The sequence below is a fragment of the Oculina patagonica genome, chromosome 4 (genome assembly GCF_052425735.1).
Source record: "Oculina patagonica isolate OP01 chromosome 4, crgOcupat, whole genome shotgun sequence".
NCBI classification, from domain to species: Eukaryota; Metazoa; Cnidaria; class Anthozoa; order Scleractinia; family Oculinidae; genus Oculina; species Oculina patagonica.
The window spans coordinates 2,352,132-2,369,330 of record NC_135761.1 but is presented as its reverse complement, the minus strand read 5'-3'; the positions used below and the strand labels follow the sequence as shown (position 1 = coordinate 2,369,330).

The following is a 17,199-nucleotide window of genomic DNA, read 5'->3' as shown; positions in this document are numbered from 1 at the left end:
CGAGTGGTGTGATAAGCAGTTTTATCAAAGACTCTCGTGAAAGTTGGGTGAATACCAGACAGCTGTTGAAACACGTGCCGTAGGCTGTATTTTCACAGCTTTTCTTGTCTTCGCAACGTGGAAGTTCCTTCTTGTATATAGCAAATAAAGCATGGCTCTTGACCAATTGGAAGTCGAGAATTATGACAGTTATCGTCTAAAGAAAAACGAAAGGTTGGCGACTCATTGAGTTCACCGCTTAGCAAGATGAAAGGACCATTTACATCTATCGGTGTGCAGTAGAAGGTTCCACGTTTGGAAGAATTATGGCGGATGCAAGATTTATATCTACAGCGTTTTGCATTCTTTTCATGTCTTCTTGGTTCGTGCAGACAGAAGCTTTTACTTCTAATAAGCGAATTGGTAAAAGAACTTTTAAGGTAAATATTTGATATTGAGAATTTCACCTACAAGTGAGTTTGGATGTCACTGAGACGAGCAAGCTTGTAAAAAGCATTCAAAACAAATAAACCAAGGCAATGTAAAGGCAGCGTGAAATATCGACCAATTTAATAGTTCTAGAATTGATGGAAACAATTCACTGACTCTGGGCTCATTTCCTAAATAAAATTGTTTGTGGTTAATTCGGAAAAGCCGTTTTCAAATCATAAAGAACGATTGAGTAAGGAAAGCTCCTTCTCTTCTAAACTGTATAGTACAAGGGTCCTCTTTCATGCAACTGTATTATTTTTGCTTTACTACTGGCAGATCCAAAGAACTATTAAAGATACTGGCAACTCTGCTTTCGAACACGTCGCGATTTTGATTCCCAGAGGAAGTCACGTGACGCAATCAAAGACAGTGCAACGTCGAACAAAAAGACATTTAAAATTTTCATCAATGAGAAAGAAACAAAGAATTCTGGGTCATCATGGCGACTGAAAGGAAGAACTCTTGAGACACATTGAGTTAACAATAGGTTATGTTTACATCATGAATGAAGTTGTTTTTAATCAGCGGCTTTACTGTTAAAGAAAGGAACTCATCACAGTTTAATACCGCGATCTGAAAGATGACGATGATATCCTTAATCTGTTATATGTATTGTAAATAACATCTATCATTGCCATGAAGATAATTTAAGAAGAAATTTAAATTATAATTGTGGGAGACATGTGACTGTATTGACCGTCTTGCATCTAGAAGGTCGTGCCATTCACCTATATCCGGGACCCACATTCATTTCCAACTGAGATTATTGAGTAATAATATATATCCTGTAAGTAAAGTAAAAGTAACCATAATTGTACCTGTTCCGGTACAGTCAAAGGGAGGAAAATGCTGTCCTCAACCCCTCCCCTCCCCCACAAACAAAATATTATCCGTTGAATAATATTTAGGAAAAAGTGCGAAGAGCGCTGGAATCCCAGCTGCCTGCAAATTTTGCTGGTCTCAGCTGAAAGTTGAAAATGCTATCAATAGGCCATTTTCGAGTTTTAAAACGAGTCTACGTGCGAAACCATTCATATAAAAATGAGTTTCACCTATAGGTCCATTTTCTTGCAAATCAAACTGATTTTCATTTGAATGGTTTCGTACGTAGACTTGTTTTGAAACAGAGGCAAAAGGTAACTCGGAAACAGCCTATTCGTATCTCTCAGCCGATCCAGTCCTTCCTAAAAGCCTGAAGCATGCCTACTCAGGTTACAGTTAGTAGCAGGGGTCATTCAGTAATCGGAAGGCCTTGGTGGGGAGTCCAGAGACATGCTTCGGTGGGGAAGTTTATGATTGGGTCGTCTAAAATATCTGGGAATACATCTAAAACAGCTACGGTTTATTATCCATTTGCATCAAAGCTTTTAATATTATGGTCAAAAAAATCTGGCGTGAAACTCAAATATTAAAATTTAAAATTGTTTCAACTTTGGCCGGTTCTCTTTCTGTCTTAGATTAACCATCGACTGGTGTTCATTGGATCCTGCTAATAACCCTTCCTTTAACTAATTTTCAAACCAAATTCACCCCCTCAACCCAGCCCCCGTCCCTTACCAGCCCACCAACAAAAATGAAAGTAAAACACACTTTCGACACCAAAAAAATGCAATTTTATTATTTTATTTTAGCTAAAAGCAAGGCCCTACACTTCCACAGCGAGTTTGTTTTATTTTCTATTATCATGCGTTTTAGTAAATTTAGTTGAGGGTGGGGGATGGGATATGGTGGCTTGCGACCCAATCCACCTCTTCCCTCCCCCGCCCTAGCTCAATACTCCTCTGTGAGAATACGCCACATGTTGCTTAGTAATATAGGTGATACAGGATCAGTCAATATTTAGCCCGCAACTGATAGTTGTTCAACTGGTGACACCATCATTGACGAAATGCTTGAAAGTCCCGCCTTTCGTTCGGTCTTGCATTGGCCGTAACCGCGTCACGTGACTTACGCTCGGACGCAATGTCACCACAGTGCTGGAGGGCGAAATTGCAGATATCTTGAAGAGTTCTACGAAGCTGTAAAAAAAGAAGAAACGAAACGAGTTCTTATAAATAACAAATGCACTTGAAAAAAGTATCTAAGTTTACACGATTACTTTGGAAGATAAAGTAGCGAGGGTCTTAGAATACAACTTAAACTCAAATTGTTCATTTCATATTTATCTCACAGTGCACTTCCAAAATATCGGCGATGTTTAGGGTTGGATTGAAGGAACTAATAAGAATTGCTCTCAGCATTTTATTCCTGAATTTAGTGAAATGAACACTGCACTGAAGAAAAATTGCATTATGAGTAAAGTATTCTACGTGTAATTACCTTAAAGATAGATCCTTTTTCAACACTACTTCTAGCTGGCACAAACGTTTCTGTGTACACGAGAAATGAGCACACCAAAATAGCGCAGAACACGGCAGAAATAAATCTTACAGTCGCCATACTGCTTCCAAACGTGGAGAGTCTAGGTTGGAGATCTAGATACAGTCTGTGAGCAGTGACACGCCAGCGACCTTTTCGCTACAAACGACAACAAATTGTGCTTTGTTTTTCAAGTCGCGAAATAAAAAATAGCAATGTTTTCCAAAAATATTGCAAATATCATCGACAGGAAAGTGTCAATCAACTTGCTTTTGAAGAAAAAATTTACTTAAAACGTCTTAAGGTTTTTCTTTGAAAACAATCGCATTTGCGTGATTGACATTTTCCCCCATTTACCATACAGGCAATACAAGGACTTCTATGGTAGCCGTAAGTTAAGTGCTACGCGATTTTTGAAACAATATTGCCAATGTTACTTAGGCGGGTTATCACTGGGCCGTTAGCACAAGCAGCAAGCGCAAACATAAGCACAAACAAAATGACAAGCACGAACACGATCACGAGCATAACATAAACGTAACTAGATCAGAGGCGGATCCAAGATTTTTCTTAGGAGGGGTTGCACCACTTAGGCTTGTACCGAAAGTGCTCGTAAAAAAAAGCATTAAATGCTAAAAGAAGTGCTCGTTTTTTGCCAAAAAAAGTGCTAAAATAATGCTAATTTTTTTAAAAAGTGCTCGTGGGTGCTCTATCATAATAATGCTCACTTTTTTCCGATTTTTTTAAACATAGAATATTACATTTTTCAGATTTTCAGTTAGCTTTTTCAACAATAAAATATAACGATCAATGTTTGACGTCAGAGTACGCTCTCGAGCTATCTCTGCCTTGGCTGGCTGACTTCCATTGTTCCTTGATGACAACGTGGATGACGTCATCTTGGAAGGAGTGTGATGGACTGGGTTTCTAGAAGGCAATCACTGACGTATCAAACCGATCAAACCTATTCCCCAGGCCTCCTCGGCTCCTTTGATTAAAATGAGGGCATAATGCATCTTTGGACGCCATAAATGAAGTCAGATTGTGCTTTTTAACACAAAATTATACAAAAAATCAGTCGAAAATCCAAAATAATGCTAGCAGTGCTTTTTTGGATAAAATGTAAAAAAAAAAAAAAAAATGCTCGCGAAGCCAAATAATGCCAAAAAAAGTGCTAGAAGTTTCGGTACAAGCCTAGCACCACTAAGTATAGGCGTAACTAACTTTTTTTTGCAGAATACCAGTTGTGCTAGAAAGCCTCAAGTCAGGGGGTGGAGGACACCCTCCCCCAGATCCGCCCCTGTAGAGTGCAATTGTTCTTTACCATAGAATCCACCTGTTATTATATAAAATTAATTTAAATGTTCCAGAATAGGCAAACAGTGAAAGAGCGGTTCGTATCTTTAAACAGCGTTATCTCACGGTAGTTTTAATGCACACATTACGCAGCAAAGGAACCCATTAACAGCTTATTGACTTGTGTCCCTCATATAACATGCTGAATAGCATCAATTTTATTTCCCTCTCAACTAAAAGCTTTTTTCAAACTTCCCCATCAGCTAAAAGCTTCCTTTTAATTATAGGTCAATATCGCAAAGGAAGAAGTTAACTTCAAATAAATGCATGTAATTAGAAAACAGTATATTGTACTCAGTACTTAAACCAAGCAGGGGTGTTTTCAACTGAAAGCACTCATTCGCGCTATAACTTTTCGCCAAATTGACGGAACCGCATTTCTGCGTGAGGCGTAAAGAAAGCAAAATAAAGAAAAAGCTCTAAAGGGGAATCTTGCTGACATGGGTTACTCTGATTCGAAATTTTTACCCCAGTTATGCTCCGCTCCGTTAAAATTGTCAATAGCACCTGCTGAAAACTCAAAAAACTTTTTTAATACAGGTCAATAAACGCGAGTCTTAAGTTTATTTAGTTTATTTAATCTCCGGCAGTAACGATTGGCAGAAGATAATAATCGTACTCTTAAGCTAATAATAGTTTCAGTGGTGATGCGATAATTATAGTTTTCATCTTTTGCCTCTCAGTCCTTTCAATATGTGTTTTAAAATAAATATTATTGTTCGCGACTGGAATTTCTCGCCTTCATTCAATAGTTTGACATTGGCAAATTGAGGGTTTCGTTGTAGTAGCGTAGAAAAACAAAATTTACGATTAAGTAGAATAAACAAAATAACAGGACCTTTTCTTTTAAACCCAACGGTTTCAACTTTTTGTTAATGATTGCGACAATTAAAGTAAAAAAAATAAAGAAGACAGCTATAGCTAGTTACTTTTGACATGCGTGCAGTGTACAATAATAATAAAAATCCTTTATTTCGACACGGTCGGTAGCACAGCATGCCTGTGGGCCGTGTACTAACTAGCATTGGCTGCGGTCACATCTAGACTGCTAACTATAGTTAGGACGGCGTTAACTATAGTTAGCTATTTCGGTAATGTGACCGCTTCTCTGTTCGCCCTAACTATAGTTAGAAAATTTACGCCTCGCTGATCCAAAACAATACACACTAACTATAGTTATACCCAAGCAGTTACCCAAGCAAGGTTCATGGGTTAGTCTTAAGTTTACAAACGAAAAGCCAATCAGAAAGCGACAATTCTTTTCGCACGTGCGAGATGAACATAAATATGCAAAACTAAGCGCCAAGGGAAGGAAAACAAGAAAAACAACATGCCAAGAAATTACATATCATCAGTGTTAGCAAAAACAAAGCTTGAATTCTTCGGTTTCTAGCATCCTTACTTCATTTTATTCTCTTCAAGGCCGAAATGCCGTGCAAAATTAGAAAAAAATAGAGGAACAACTGGACACAAAAAAAAAACAAGGGCTGTCTGAACTAATTAAAATACAAAATTATTAAAAACCTAAAAAAAATAAAGATAATTAACTGGATTGGGGGGACCGCAAAGACGAAAGAAAGAATAAATATAGTTAGGTATGACGTCACGTAACTTGAGGCTAACTATAGTTAAACTTTAGTTACGTCGTAGATGTGACCGCAGCCATTATGATGCAACACTTCTCGCTCAGTGGATAAGGAGAACAGTAAATTTGAAAGTGCGCATGAAATCACTTGCTCTGTGATTGGCCGAAACGTTAATAAAACAATTGGAAACGAACTGAAAGCTGTTAACAGTATGTCAGATGTTGATCGTTAAACATTAACATGTCTGCATTTCCCTCCAAGAAAAAGAACTCAGGTGCTGGAATCCAAAAGAGCAACCACAAAAAAGGGGAAAATATAATTGTATTTCAGCCAATAATAAATTTTAGAACCCTTTTGTAACGCTTGTTTGGTAACACTGTTTTTTATTTCAGAGACAAATTTCCGTTTGCTCTTGAGAAACTTTACACGTTCATTCGACGACTCTTTGAATTGTTTGCCTTGAATCGAACTTATTTTTTTCTGAAATAACAAAGACATGTACAAAGAGGTTATAAATTAATAAAAAAAAAGGGTAAGCACAAATAATGGCACATGAGTTGAATACTCAGTTTACTCGTTTAAAAGGTTGAGGATTATAAAGTTGTGCAGGTTATTGAAGTTTGATCGAAATTTCTTCTGTCTGTCCTGCCAAATCAACAAAATTTCACAGACACGAATTTTACACTTGTTACCCGAAAATCTCCTAATATAATGTTTGCAGACGACTTTACGGAAGAAGCTTGCATGTGGAGCACTAATAGTCATCGACGCTTACGAGTTATCGCCCACAGAGTAATGATAATTGTTAATTTTCTTTATCTCTCTCTTTCCGTGCGGGGCCGTCGGCTATTAACAATGCGATTAACTTCCTTTTCCATTTCAGTTCGATTTGAAAAGCCTTCCTAAATCCCTTTCAGTTAACAGGTGACTTTTGCTAAACAAAACGAAGAATTTTCGAGAACCACAATTTTTTTTTTTTTTAGCAAAAGGAGACCTTCTCTGCTTTTAGTTTATATTTTTACACTTCTTTTGTATTTGCTCGTTTTTGATTAATTCAACTCCCCCTACGTGAAAAGTGGGAGCGCTGTTTTAAAAATACTCTCGCTTTGTAATATTTTTTGACGATATTCATTCAAAAAACAAAAACGTTATTCATAAAGGAAGCTTTTTAGATGAAATGCAAATTTTTATTTAAAAGAACTTTTCCCCTTTTTTCATGAGGTAAAATCAAACTATTATACACTATTATAAAAGCAGTCATATGCTAGACTCACAAGTCAAACAGTATATATAATTAATGGACTCAAAGACTGTACCGTTTATGTCTCCAAACGACAGATATATAACAGTTATCAAATAGATTAATCATAAAATAAGCCTCTTACCATTTAAATAATTCTTAATCTTTTGAATTAACTTTGTACAGCAACAAGTGGTGTCTGCGTTTGAAACTGTTCCGTGACAAAAAAGGGTCAGTATAAATTACAAACGAATTGTTAATGGCATAAAGTCTTTTTTTCGTCGGCCCACTTTGATCTCCTTATTTACCGAAAATTAAATTGAGTCTGGCAAACCTACATGTTCCGCGGGGTATTTTTATAGAACGGAATTGCCTCGAGGACACATAACAGCTCTTTATTAGGCCAGAAAGATAAGTTGAGGTATTTTGTTTTTCTTTGTTTCATTACATTATTCGCCTATGCCTTAACTTAGCCACGATCTGCGGAACAGGATGCGAACGTCTTTTTGCTGTGATTCTTTGTAGATCAAAAGTATAAAATGCTAAAGGAAAGGTTGGAAAATCATTGACTCATCTTCTCGGCAAGTTGAAAGGAAGACTCACATCTATCTCCTGGGTGAAGAAGTATGGCGACTACAAGGCTAATTCCTGCCATTTTTTGCATTCTCCTTCTATCGTCGGTTTTCGTGCTCTCAGAGGCGTTTAATTCTAATCACCGAATTGGTAAAAGAGCTTTTAAGGTAAACATTTCTTCTGAGTAATTACTAATTTAAACTAACAAATGAGTTTTACTATAAAATGTATAGTGCTCATTGTACAGGTTTTTTGAGTCCCTTTCACCAATCAATGAACCAAGTCAGGGATTTAAATCTTGTTCAAAATGTCTAGCCTAGACATTTTAAACAAGATTTAAATCCCTGACTTAATCCTTTTTCTTTTCTTTATTTCTTAAATAGCTCGTCGATTAAAAACCATTTAATCGTTTAAAAAGAAAAAACTAGAGCTTTCTTCCTGAAGCTTTTAAGCTGTTAAGGACCGACACCAACGCAAGATATGTAATACTAGGTAGCAGGGATGGTGCAGTGGTGAGAGCGCTCGCCTCCCACCAATGTGGCCCGGGTTCGAATCTCGGACTCGGCGTCATATGTGGGTTGAGTTTGTTGTTGGTTCTCATCCTTGCTCCGAGGGTCTTTCTCCGGGTAATTCGGTTTTCCTCCCTCCAAAAAATCCAACACTTCTCAATTCCAATTCGATCGGGAATACACGGCCCCACAAGCTTCTACCTTTAATCCTCACCGTGTCTAAATAAAGGTAATTTATCATTTATTTTTTTACTAGAAGACTCTCTTGAAAATGGCTACTAACTTGGTTAATTTTTTTTTGCTTTATTGCTGATAGGTTAAAACGAGAACTGTTCCAGATCTTTGCCAGTTCGCGTTCGAGCACTGTGGCGACTCAGATTCACTGCAGAGGTTACGTGATGCAGACACTGATTATGTGTGGTCGAACAAGAGGAACGACGAGTATCTTCATCAATGATAACGTAACAAAGAAATACACTGCCCTATGGAATCAAAATAAAACGTTTGAAAATGGAATATTTTTATGTTGAAAGTTATTTTTACGAAACGTGTCACTGTAGCCGGTTAAAACGGTTTTACTTTGTAACTTATGTTTAATAAAGCAGTTGAAATGTACTTTGATCTTAACCCTATCCAGACCGGGGGGGGGGGGGGGCGGAAAGTGCCCGCGCCGACGTTGAACGCTTATAACTTTTTTAATATTCAACCAAACGCTGCCAAACTTTGGGACTTTATCTAAAATTTATCTGGGAATAATTTGGTAGGGTAGGTTGTTGTGTCAAAAACTTGACGTCACCATGGCAACGGCATTTTGACAGGCATGTTTTCCCAAATTTGTAATTTTCCTGTTTCTATTAATGAAAAATAACTTTAAAGCAATTATTTTCATCTGTTTACGGGTTTTAAGCACAGTTTTATTGGTTTTGAGTATTTTCCAGTAATTTTGGGCGGTTTTCTGACGTTTTGAAAAAATTCGAAATCCAAGATGGCGGATCCAAGATGGCGGCTGTTTTGACATTATGATGTCATTGTCACGTGATGTGACGTCATCATCCCACGTGACATATAGCAAAAGATAGATTTTGGGACATACTATATATCCTGTAAGTTTCATTGTGATTGCTTAAATATTCTGGAAGTTACGGAGGGGGGGCGGAATCCGCCCCCCCCCCCCCGGTCTGAAAAGACCAAAAAAAGCCCGGTCTGAATAGGGTTAAAGACTGCTGATTTATAAAGTTAACATTTAAAGATGCATATACATCGTAAATATACTTTTGGTTATCATTATAACATTCAGTATACTTCGAAAAATAAAGTTTATAATTACGCAAATTGACGCGGATCGCGGGAAAAATTATAGACAAATGCATGGGAAATTAAAAAGCGAAATTAAAGAGCGAATTAGAACGTAAATAAATAACTATTGCCAGCGCAACTATTATCCTTTTATTTCTGAGAACTGTCCAATTAAGGATTAATTTTGGAAAGCTTTAATTAGACTTTCAGTTAAAAATACAGAAGCTGTCCTATTTAAGAAAAATAGGACAGTTTGTCTCATCCAATGAAATCCAAGAAAAGACAACATGTGATAGAGATCAGCCAATCAACACAAAGCTCTGTAAACTTGTTGCATTGTTAGGCCCGGCTCAAACGTCGAACTTTTCATGAGCTGAACTTATGATTCGAATTTGGACCAGCCCAAATTAACAAAAGTACACCTTTTAATTCCGACGTCGAACTTTTAAATTAGCTGTTCCTAAGGCCAAGTTAAAAAAAATGTTTCTCGTCCCCGCCCGCTTCTTTTTTTTGGAGCCACTTCTCTTTTTTTAATATTTGTTATTGGGTAAAGTTGAAACGAACAAAAACCAACAGGCGTTGCTCCTCAATTAAGTACAAAGAAAATTCTGTAAGACATGGCTTTTGTCTGCGTTTTAATACGAATTCAGGCCAAAATTTTAAAGCCTCGGCACGCTAGGTCCGTACTGGAGAGGTCAGGATTTATTTTGCAAGTTCGCTTCTGGAGAATTTGACGATGGAGGAAATTAAATAACAAATAACAAAAAAGAGCGCTCGCCCGCTCCCTTTTTTATAGAATCCGGAAGAGAAACTTTTTTTTTTACTTTTTTTACTTGGCCTAATAATACAGTTCCATGAAAACCAATCAATATTGTCAGCGGTTTTCAGGCAAAGTTCAACAGTGTTCAGACTACGGCAGACAGGCATATCCAGATTTGTCTTCCTATTAAACTGTCGAAAAGTTGCTTCAAAATATGCCAAAAAGTTGCTAAAAATTGCTTAAATTGTAAAAAAGTTGCTATTAAAATCTAAAAAGTTGCTCTGAAAAATTAATGTTTAATTTTTTTCTACCACTATTAAAGATTTCTTTCCGCCTTCGGGGAATAGAAGCTCTATCAGGCTCCAAAAGACGGGTTCCTTTGTCTATTGCAAACTGAATGGGGTCTTTTATCACTTCTTTGCCGTCACTCGAAGAAGACAACGTTCCGTCTGCCATTCTGTTCTGTTGCAACACATGCATATTTGGAATTCATCGCCACAGGATAGTCAATAGTTAGCCTATCCGCCCCGGCGCCATCTACCCTTTCCTCTTAGCAAAAAGGCGCTTTTGATATATAAAAATAACATGTTTCTAAATTTTACATGGACCACATAATTCACAAGGAATGATTAAAACTTAAAAATTCTAGCATTTTAGTTCAAAGTTGTGCTTAGAAATAGCCGAAACTGTGCTTACTTCTGGAAAATTTGTTCGAAGTTGCTCTCTTTCAAAAAAGTTGCTCAGGATCTTAAAAGTTCCTTTAATATTGCCGAACACACTGATCTTGATATGCTTAGCTGCTCAGTCCACACACTTCCATACCCCACACGGCTTCCGCCGGCTTATCTCTCAGTATCATTGTTATTTTCGAAGGTCGAATACTTGTTACAAATTGGTATCAGACATTTTGGACAAATATACTACCAATGCCCGATCTCCTCTATGGTGCACGCCTGCAGGGAATCATTGTATTTGTATTCATGAAACCATAAGCGAGATTTAGCAGCGATTAATATATACAACTACCATGATTCCCTGCAGGCGCGCTCCATAAAGGGAATCAGGCATTTAAACACGAGCTTCAAATTCTTTGCTGCGGCTGTTTTTAAGGCTGGCTTTCCATGCCGCCGTGTTGAACGTCTGATGATAAATACTCTTCACGATGCATGGATCGTCACATCAAAAGCTGCAAAAGTTCGGCGTCGTCTGAACATCCAAACCCTAACTAGCAACAAATTTCAAGCCGTTCCAAAGTCGAAATTCCCGGCCCACCCTGGATGACTTTTTAAAGGCATTATTTACTCCGGAGTTTTACCTTTTTTTATTTTAGATTTATCCCATCTGGAACTCGGATTTTTTTCCGAGTTCGATGCTATTTATATCTTATTTAATATCCACACAGCGGTCAAACGCAGCGCGCGTGCGCAGTTCGTGTGTAATTGCCGCCAAAATTTTCCATACAAAGTCTTAAATTTTCCGTAAACTTTTGCTTAAAAGCCAAAAGTTAACGCCGTCCCTGGAAAGTTAAGGTTTATACGCCGCTTATGGATTGGAAATTTGATAATTCATCTCCACTGAGTGTCCCAGCTTGAACTGTTCTTTCACCGTACCATTTCTTTAACAATTTCCTACAAAAGTTTGCACACTTTCGAGACAAATTCTCAGAAAAGTTCGAGGCGCCGAAAACCGGAGGTGACGTCATTTTTGCGTTTGACCGCTGTGTGTTTAATATCTTTGTTGCTCACTTTGGAGGTTGGTTGGTTGCATCTTTGATATGCCTTAATGTGACTCAGTGTGATACAGTTATGAATAATATTAGTCGTACTCAAAAAAGCAGAGGGGCATTCTGTCTGCGCATGTGTAGCAAATGGGATTTCATGAAGTTATCCGCTGAAACGCGCCTGCTCAAAAATAAACATGGCGGTCCGTGCAGCGATCGCAAAGAACTTCTTTCATGTCTCGTCTTCTCTTTTCAATCGCCAAAAATGTGAAAAAATCACAGAACAGCCGTGCGATATGTGTAGAAAAAGTCGCAGTAATTTAATTTTAGAAATACAAAAACCCGCGGATGAATTCAAGCCTTGTTTTCGGTGTGGAAGTCTGCAGACCAGGAGATCTCTGTGAAGCTGCTGTGAGGGTTACAGAAGGTTCTTCAAGAACATAGACGGAATGGAAAGACATTTTAGTTTCTTTCAGTTTTTTTCTGCGTACAACCTCGTCTATAGGTACAGTTTAAAGCTGCCAGGAATTTACTCGCAAATACGAATGATGTATTTATGTAAGCATATTATGGAGTAAAGAAATTAAAGTAATATGCCTGTCTTTAGTTTAATGAATGTTTGTTAGCATGAACGGGAATACCCCAGGACGACTTGCTAAAAAAAATGGCAGTGTTTTTGTCAAGAAGCTGAACTAAATAGTGCTAGAGATGTTGTAGTGTTACCTGGAGAAAACTACTTTCTTAGAGAACAAGTAACCTTTGCCTTTCAAGTGTAGCGAAGTAGGACCTTGTTGTTGTTTGGTTGCTAAACTATGGCTTAAAATAACCTTTTAAGTGTCGGGCATTTAGACAAAGTAAGGGTGGCTAAAAGGTAGCATTGACACTCCTTAAATTTGAATATTATAGACCAAATTGATAGTACTTCTGTTTGGTTCTTCTAAGTAAAGATGCTAGAGTCCATGGAGTATGTTCAGATGATTCCCACTGTCATGACAGTTTTTTTGTAAACATTTTATGCAAAAATGCAAACAAAGTTACATTTAAAATCCCTCTGCTTACAACTGGAAGAATCATTGCTCACACAAGACAATTATCCGAAACTTAAAGAAGGGATCAACACTGCTTACAGACACTCCTCTGCCATTTTACCCTACCAGGCCACATTTTTGCATTTCCCTTCATAAAAGGTAAAATAAAATGCGGTGGTATAATTAAGTGTTTTTACTTTCTGTATTTTAAAATGTTTTAATAGGTTGTTCTTAGTGCTCCGTTTTTTCAAAGTGCAAGAATTAAGAGTTGCAAAAAAAAAAAAAAATGAGAATGACAGCTCTACAAGAGTTTGGGTGGCAAGCAACAGCATTAACCATAACAACTGCCATATACTTTGTGGTTCCACCAATTCTGTGCTCTCTTTCAGCATAGGGAAAAGACGAAAAAATGGTCATGAATAGTACAATAATTTGGACGGTTAAGGTGACAATCCACTACAATGTTATTGACAGTGGTAGATTGTCCCCTTAACTCACAAAATACAACTGGTAATACCACAACAGCAGTGTCAGAAACAGTTCCATTTATTAATCAAAATGTGCTACAGGGTTTGCTAACACACAAGGATAACCCTTTGAATGTATATATTTTAATTTGCATATGCTTAGGAGAGGCTTAGGTAATTATATGAGAACGTTTGTCGCCATTCAGCCTGGAGATTACATGGCCAGTTGCCTGTTTTACTGTAGACCAATTATATACCAGTCAGTTAATAAGTTCATAAGTTGCAAATTATCCATTCCTGATCTGGTCAACACCCTTGAGGAACATTCTCTTATTACACATGATCATTCCATGTACTCAATTCCATCTACTTCAGTTTCTGGAGAAAGTTGTATTTATGATAGCTTGCCCTCGAACTTGACATTGCAGCCATCCATTCTGTCAACGGTCCCAACAATTTTTCCTGCTGTGCATTCCCTAAAACAGTATAGAGAACACATTGTTAGTTTCTTTTCACCCTTCTTAAAAACTGTATTTCCAAGAAGCTGCACAGAGCAAACATGGCTGTGTTAACTAGGTCTAAGAAATAAAAGCAATGATGTAATGGCAAAACAGCAAAATAGCATTTACCGGTACATGTAAATAAACAATAATTGTTTATTTACATGTACCGGTAAATGCTATTTTGCTGTTTTGCCATTACATCATTGCTTTTATTTCTTTTATAATAGCTTTTTGCCAATTATTGGCAAAAAGCTATTATAAAAAGATTTTGTGTTTTAGAAATACATGTATGTACATTTTGGTAGGCTTCTTTTAGGGAGGTATGCCTCTATTTGCTCAATGTATTTATTGCAATTTACCTATTGCCCATGATGTGCTGAAAAATTTAATTTTTAAAGAAAAACACTGTTTTTGGACAGGAAAAGTGACAGAAATTAGACAGTAGTCATGTAAACTTGGACTAGGCTATTAACAGTTAAAAAATATTCACTTTTTTTCTGCAAACGTACCAATGTTGTATAATTTTCATTCTGGAATTAACTTGATTACATTTATTTTGTATTCACTTTGTGTCAAAAGAAAAAATATATTTAAAAAAAATATCAACTGCACAGAACAGAGAAGGATTTCACACATGTATAAACAAGGAACAGTGAAAGTATTTTGTTGTCAACTCTTTTGTAACAGTACAATATTTTAAAATAAATATTCACACACTGCAATAAGGCAATGAATTATTGGTTTCAGCTCAAGCTCCAACAAAATTCTTAATTTCTTAGTGAAGGGCTTTATTAAGCTTCAAAGGCCAACTTTGACTGAAACTGTTCCAAATTAAAACATTTCCTTCTGCTATAAACCAGACTGCATTCTCCAAACATTTTCCTTGCATAACTACCGTTGTCATTAAAAAATAAAAATCGAGCGAGCTCCTATGTATTGCTAGTCGTTTGCAAGTAAGAGGCATTCCAATGAAATAAAGCTTACGCCATTCGGTTCGAAATCTACATATTCGTACACAGAATGACCATCTTCGACTGCAAACGCCAGAAGTTTTGCTTCACAAAATAAGGTGCAGGCATTTTTCTTGGATAAATAAACTAGACATAATGAAAGAGGAACAAGCAAAGAAAGTCTTGATAGTATTGCGGAACTTGGGGGCGAGTCAAATAAAAGAGATTTTCACTTGTTTTTACTCAAGAGAGCACTTGAAGGCAAAAAAAATGCAACGACAAAATTCCCACTAAAACGAAGGAAAAAATAAATTTAAGTCAAAGTGTGACATAACGAGACTGCAACCACGGCAAAGGTAAATCACTACATACCTTGTGCAAAAGATTTGTAGAGCTGCAAGACCAAAGACCTCTGTGATCCACGGCTTGGAAAAACTACTAAAATTTGCCGAATTAAACTTTACCAAAAGCTCTCATAAGAAGATTAAAATCTTGCACACTGGAACATTTTTTAAAGCCTGGAGTCCTATACGGCTGTAAAGAGAAAGGAAAGACAATGTTGTCTGGAGTGATTTGAAACTTGGGGGCGGTTGGAAAGAAAATGCAAATTCGCTTTGAAGTGGAGACAAAATCAGATCAAATTCCAAATTTCCTACCTTGAATAGGGCCGTGTATCTGACGATCGTCTTAACAGTATAACCAATGATTTAAGCCCATAGAACCTCAACATCTTGAGATTATCCTTCGGTGTCTTTCGTCTCCTATGGACATCTTGAACTTTCGTAAATCAAAAGTCAAACTTCACTGTTTGGCGGATTTTTCTTGTTTTGTTCGCAGTTTGATCGTCAAAATATCCTCATCCGAAGACACGGTAAACACCACGAGTATCCATAGTGTTAGACGTTTATGTAAACATGTTATTCTCTTTCATATCTGTTCATGAAAGCTTTCCAAGTGCGTAGATCACTCAGCTGAAAATCCACCGAAGCGCGCTCACACTTTGAAAATGGCGCCGACGATCTGGAATTCTGATTTATCTGGCGCATGCGCAGACAAAATGCCCATGTGCTACTCAAAAAATGACTGAGTTGAGTCCAAGTTGGTCTGTAAACATACGAATGATTAGCAAAATCGAACGACCGCGTAGCGGGAGTCTAATTTGTTTATTCAGAAGTATGAACTTTGAATACAAACCCATTACAGACAGCATTGAACTCGACACAAAGTCCTATTACCAGTTAATTAAACATTCGAATTATAAGCTAAAAAGGCGAAAAGTTTTAATGTCAATGAAATTCTGAAGAAACCACCATCTGCTGGCAGAGAAAATGAATACACTCGAGCTATCCTGACGGACACTGATAGAAAACAAAATTCGTTATTTTTTTTCTACTTGAATTTTTAATTGGTTCCTCTGTTAACAATGGGGGAACACATGAAGTAAACACACATGAATAGACCTCATTGAACGGGGAAATGGACTGATGATGGACTACGTATTAATAGTGTTTCTATATAAGTTATGTACAAAGTTAAATGGCGCTTTTTAAATGTCTTTGAACGGTTATTTGAGCAACTGCTCTGTGTCAGACAAAGGTTTTATTTCTTTGGTGAATCAAAAGTGAGAACGATCGCGAACTACTTCGTGGCTTTTGTGCTTTTGTAAACAGATGTTTCGTTAGTCAAACAGAAATGATAAACATGGTACATACTTAGCCAGTTTTATTCAAACGTTGGAGTGATACAAAATGGCAGTTAAAAGTAACTCGTTTGGAAAGTGAAGCTTACAAAAGAACTGTATTTGACGACAAGTAAAACTCAGGCATTATGGTAATTTTCTACCACTGTTGACTTTTCAGTTTCTTTTTCAATTTGAAAATCCGATTGAAAAGGCAAATCTTCCCCTCCCCCAAGATGAAACGCTAGTCTATCAAAGGTTTATACTCACCAGCATTCTGTCAGGCCTGTCCTCATATAACAGATCGCTAGTACCTTTTTTTTTTTTTTCTGTTGTACGAAAAGAGGCTAGCTACTGAAACCGGGTTAAGATCCGGCCTGATGGGCCACTAGTCTCATACGCAGACTTAACCGTTTTTTTGCGAAACGAGGCTAGGTACCATTTATGAGACTTTCAAAATTGTCTTGCCCAAGGCTGAAAACATAACACAATTACCAGCCTTCAGACCATGATCGCTCTATCCAACGCGCTAACCATTAGGCCATCGCCTCCAAACGTAAAATTTATTGTTCATCACTCAGGTAATACCGAACCCAAAGAACAGTAAAAGCAATTCGACGTCTTACTGAAGACATGAAACAACACCATTTTGTTCCTTTTGTTGTAAAATGACTGTTTCAAATATAACAAAACTTTTGCTTTAG

The 17,199-nt window shown here is 37.2% G+C and overlaps 3 long non-coding RNA genes across 3 annotated transcripts; 1 reads left to right on the top strand and 2 right to left on the bottom strand.

The window, feature by feature from the left end:
- Positions 1–2,089: 2,089 nt before the first annotated feature.
- On the bottom strand, positions 2,090–3,023 carry LOC144652400 (uncharacterized). Its single transcript, XR_013570528.1, has 2 exons — positions 2,791–3,023; positions 2,090–2,489 (listed from the first exon to the last, which is right to left on the bottom strand). It is a non-coding gene; the product is annotated as an uncharacterized LOC144652400 (long non-coding RNA).
- A 4,547-nt stretch (positions 3,024–7,570) lies between these two features.
- LOC144652078 (uncharacterized) lies at positions 7,571–8,708 on the top strand. The gene is made up of 2 exons (XR_013570445.1): positions 7,571–7,751; positions 8,410–8,708. It is a non-coding gene; the product is annotated as an uncharacterized LOC144652078 (long non-coding RNA).
- A 4,957-nt stretch (positions 8,709–13,665) lies between these two features.
- Positions 13,666–15,872, bottom strand: LOC144652076 (uncharacterized). The gene is made up of 3 exons (XR_013570444.1): positions 15,474–15,872; positions 15,190–15,351; positions 13,666–13,840 (listed from the first exon to the last, which is right to left on the bottom strand). It is a non-coding gene; the product is annotated as an uncharacterized LOC144652076 (long non-coding RNA).
- Between the last annotated feature and the right edge of the window lie 1,327 nt (positions 15,873–17,199).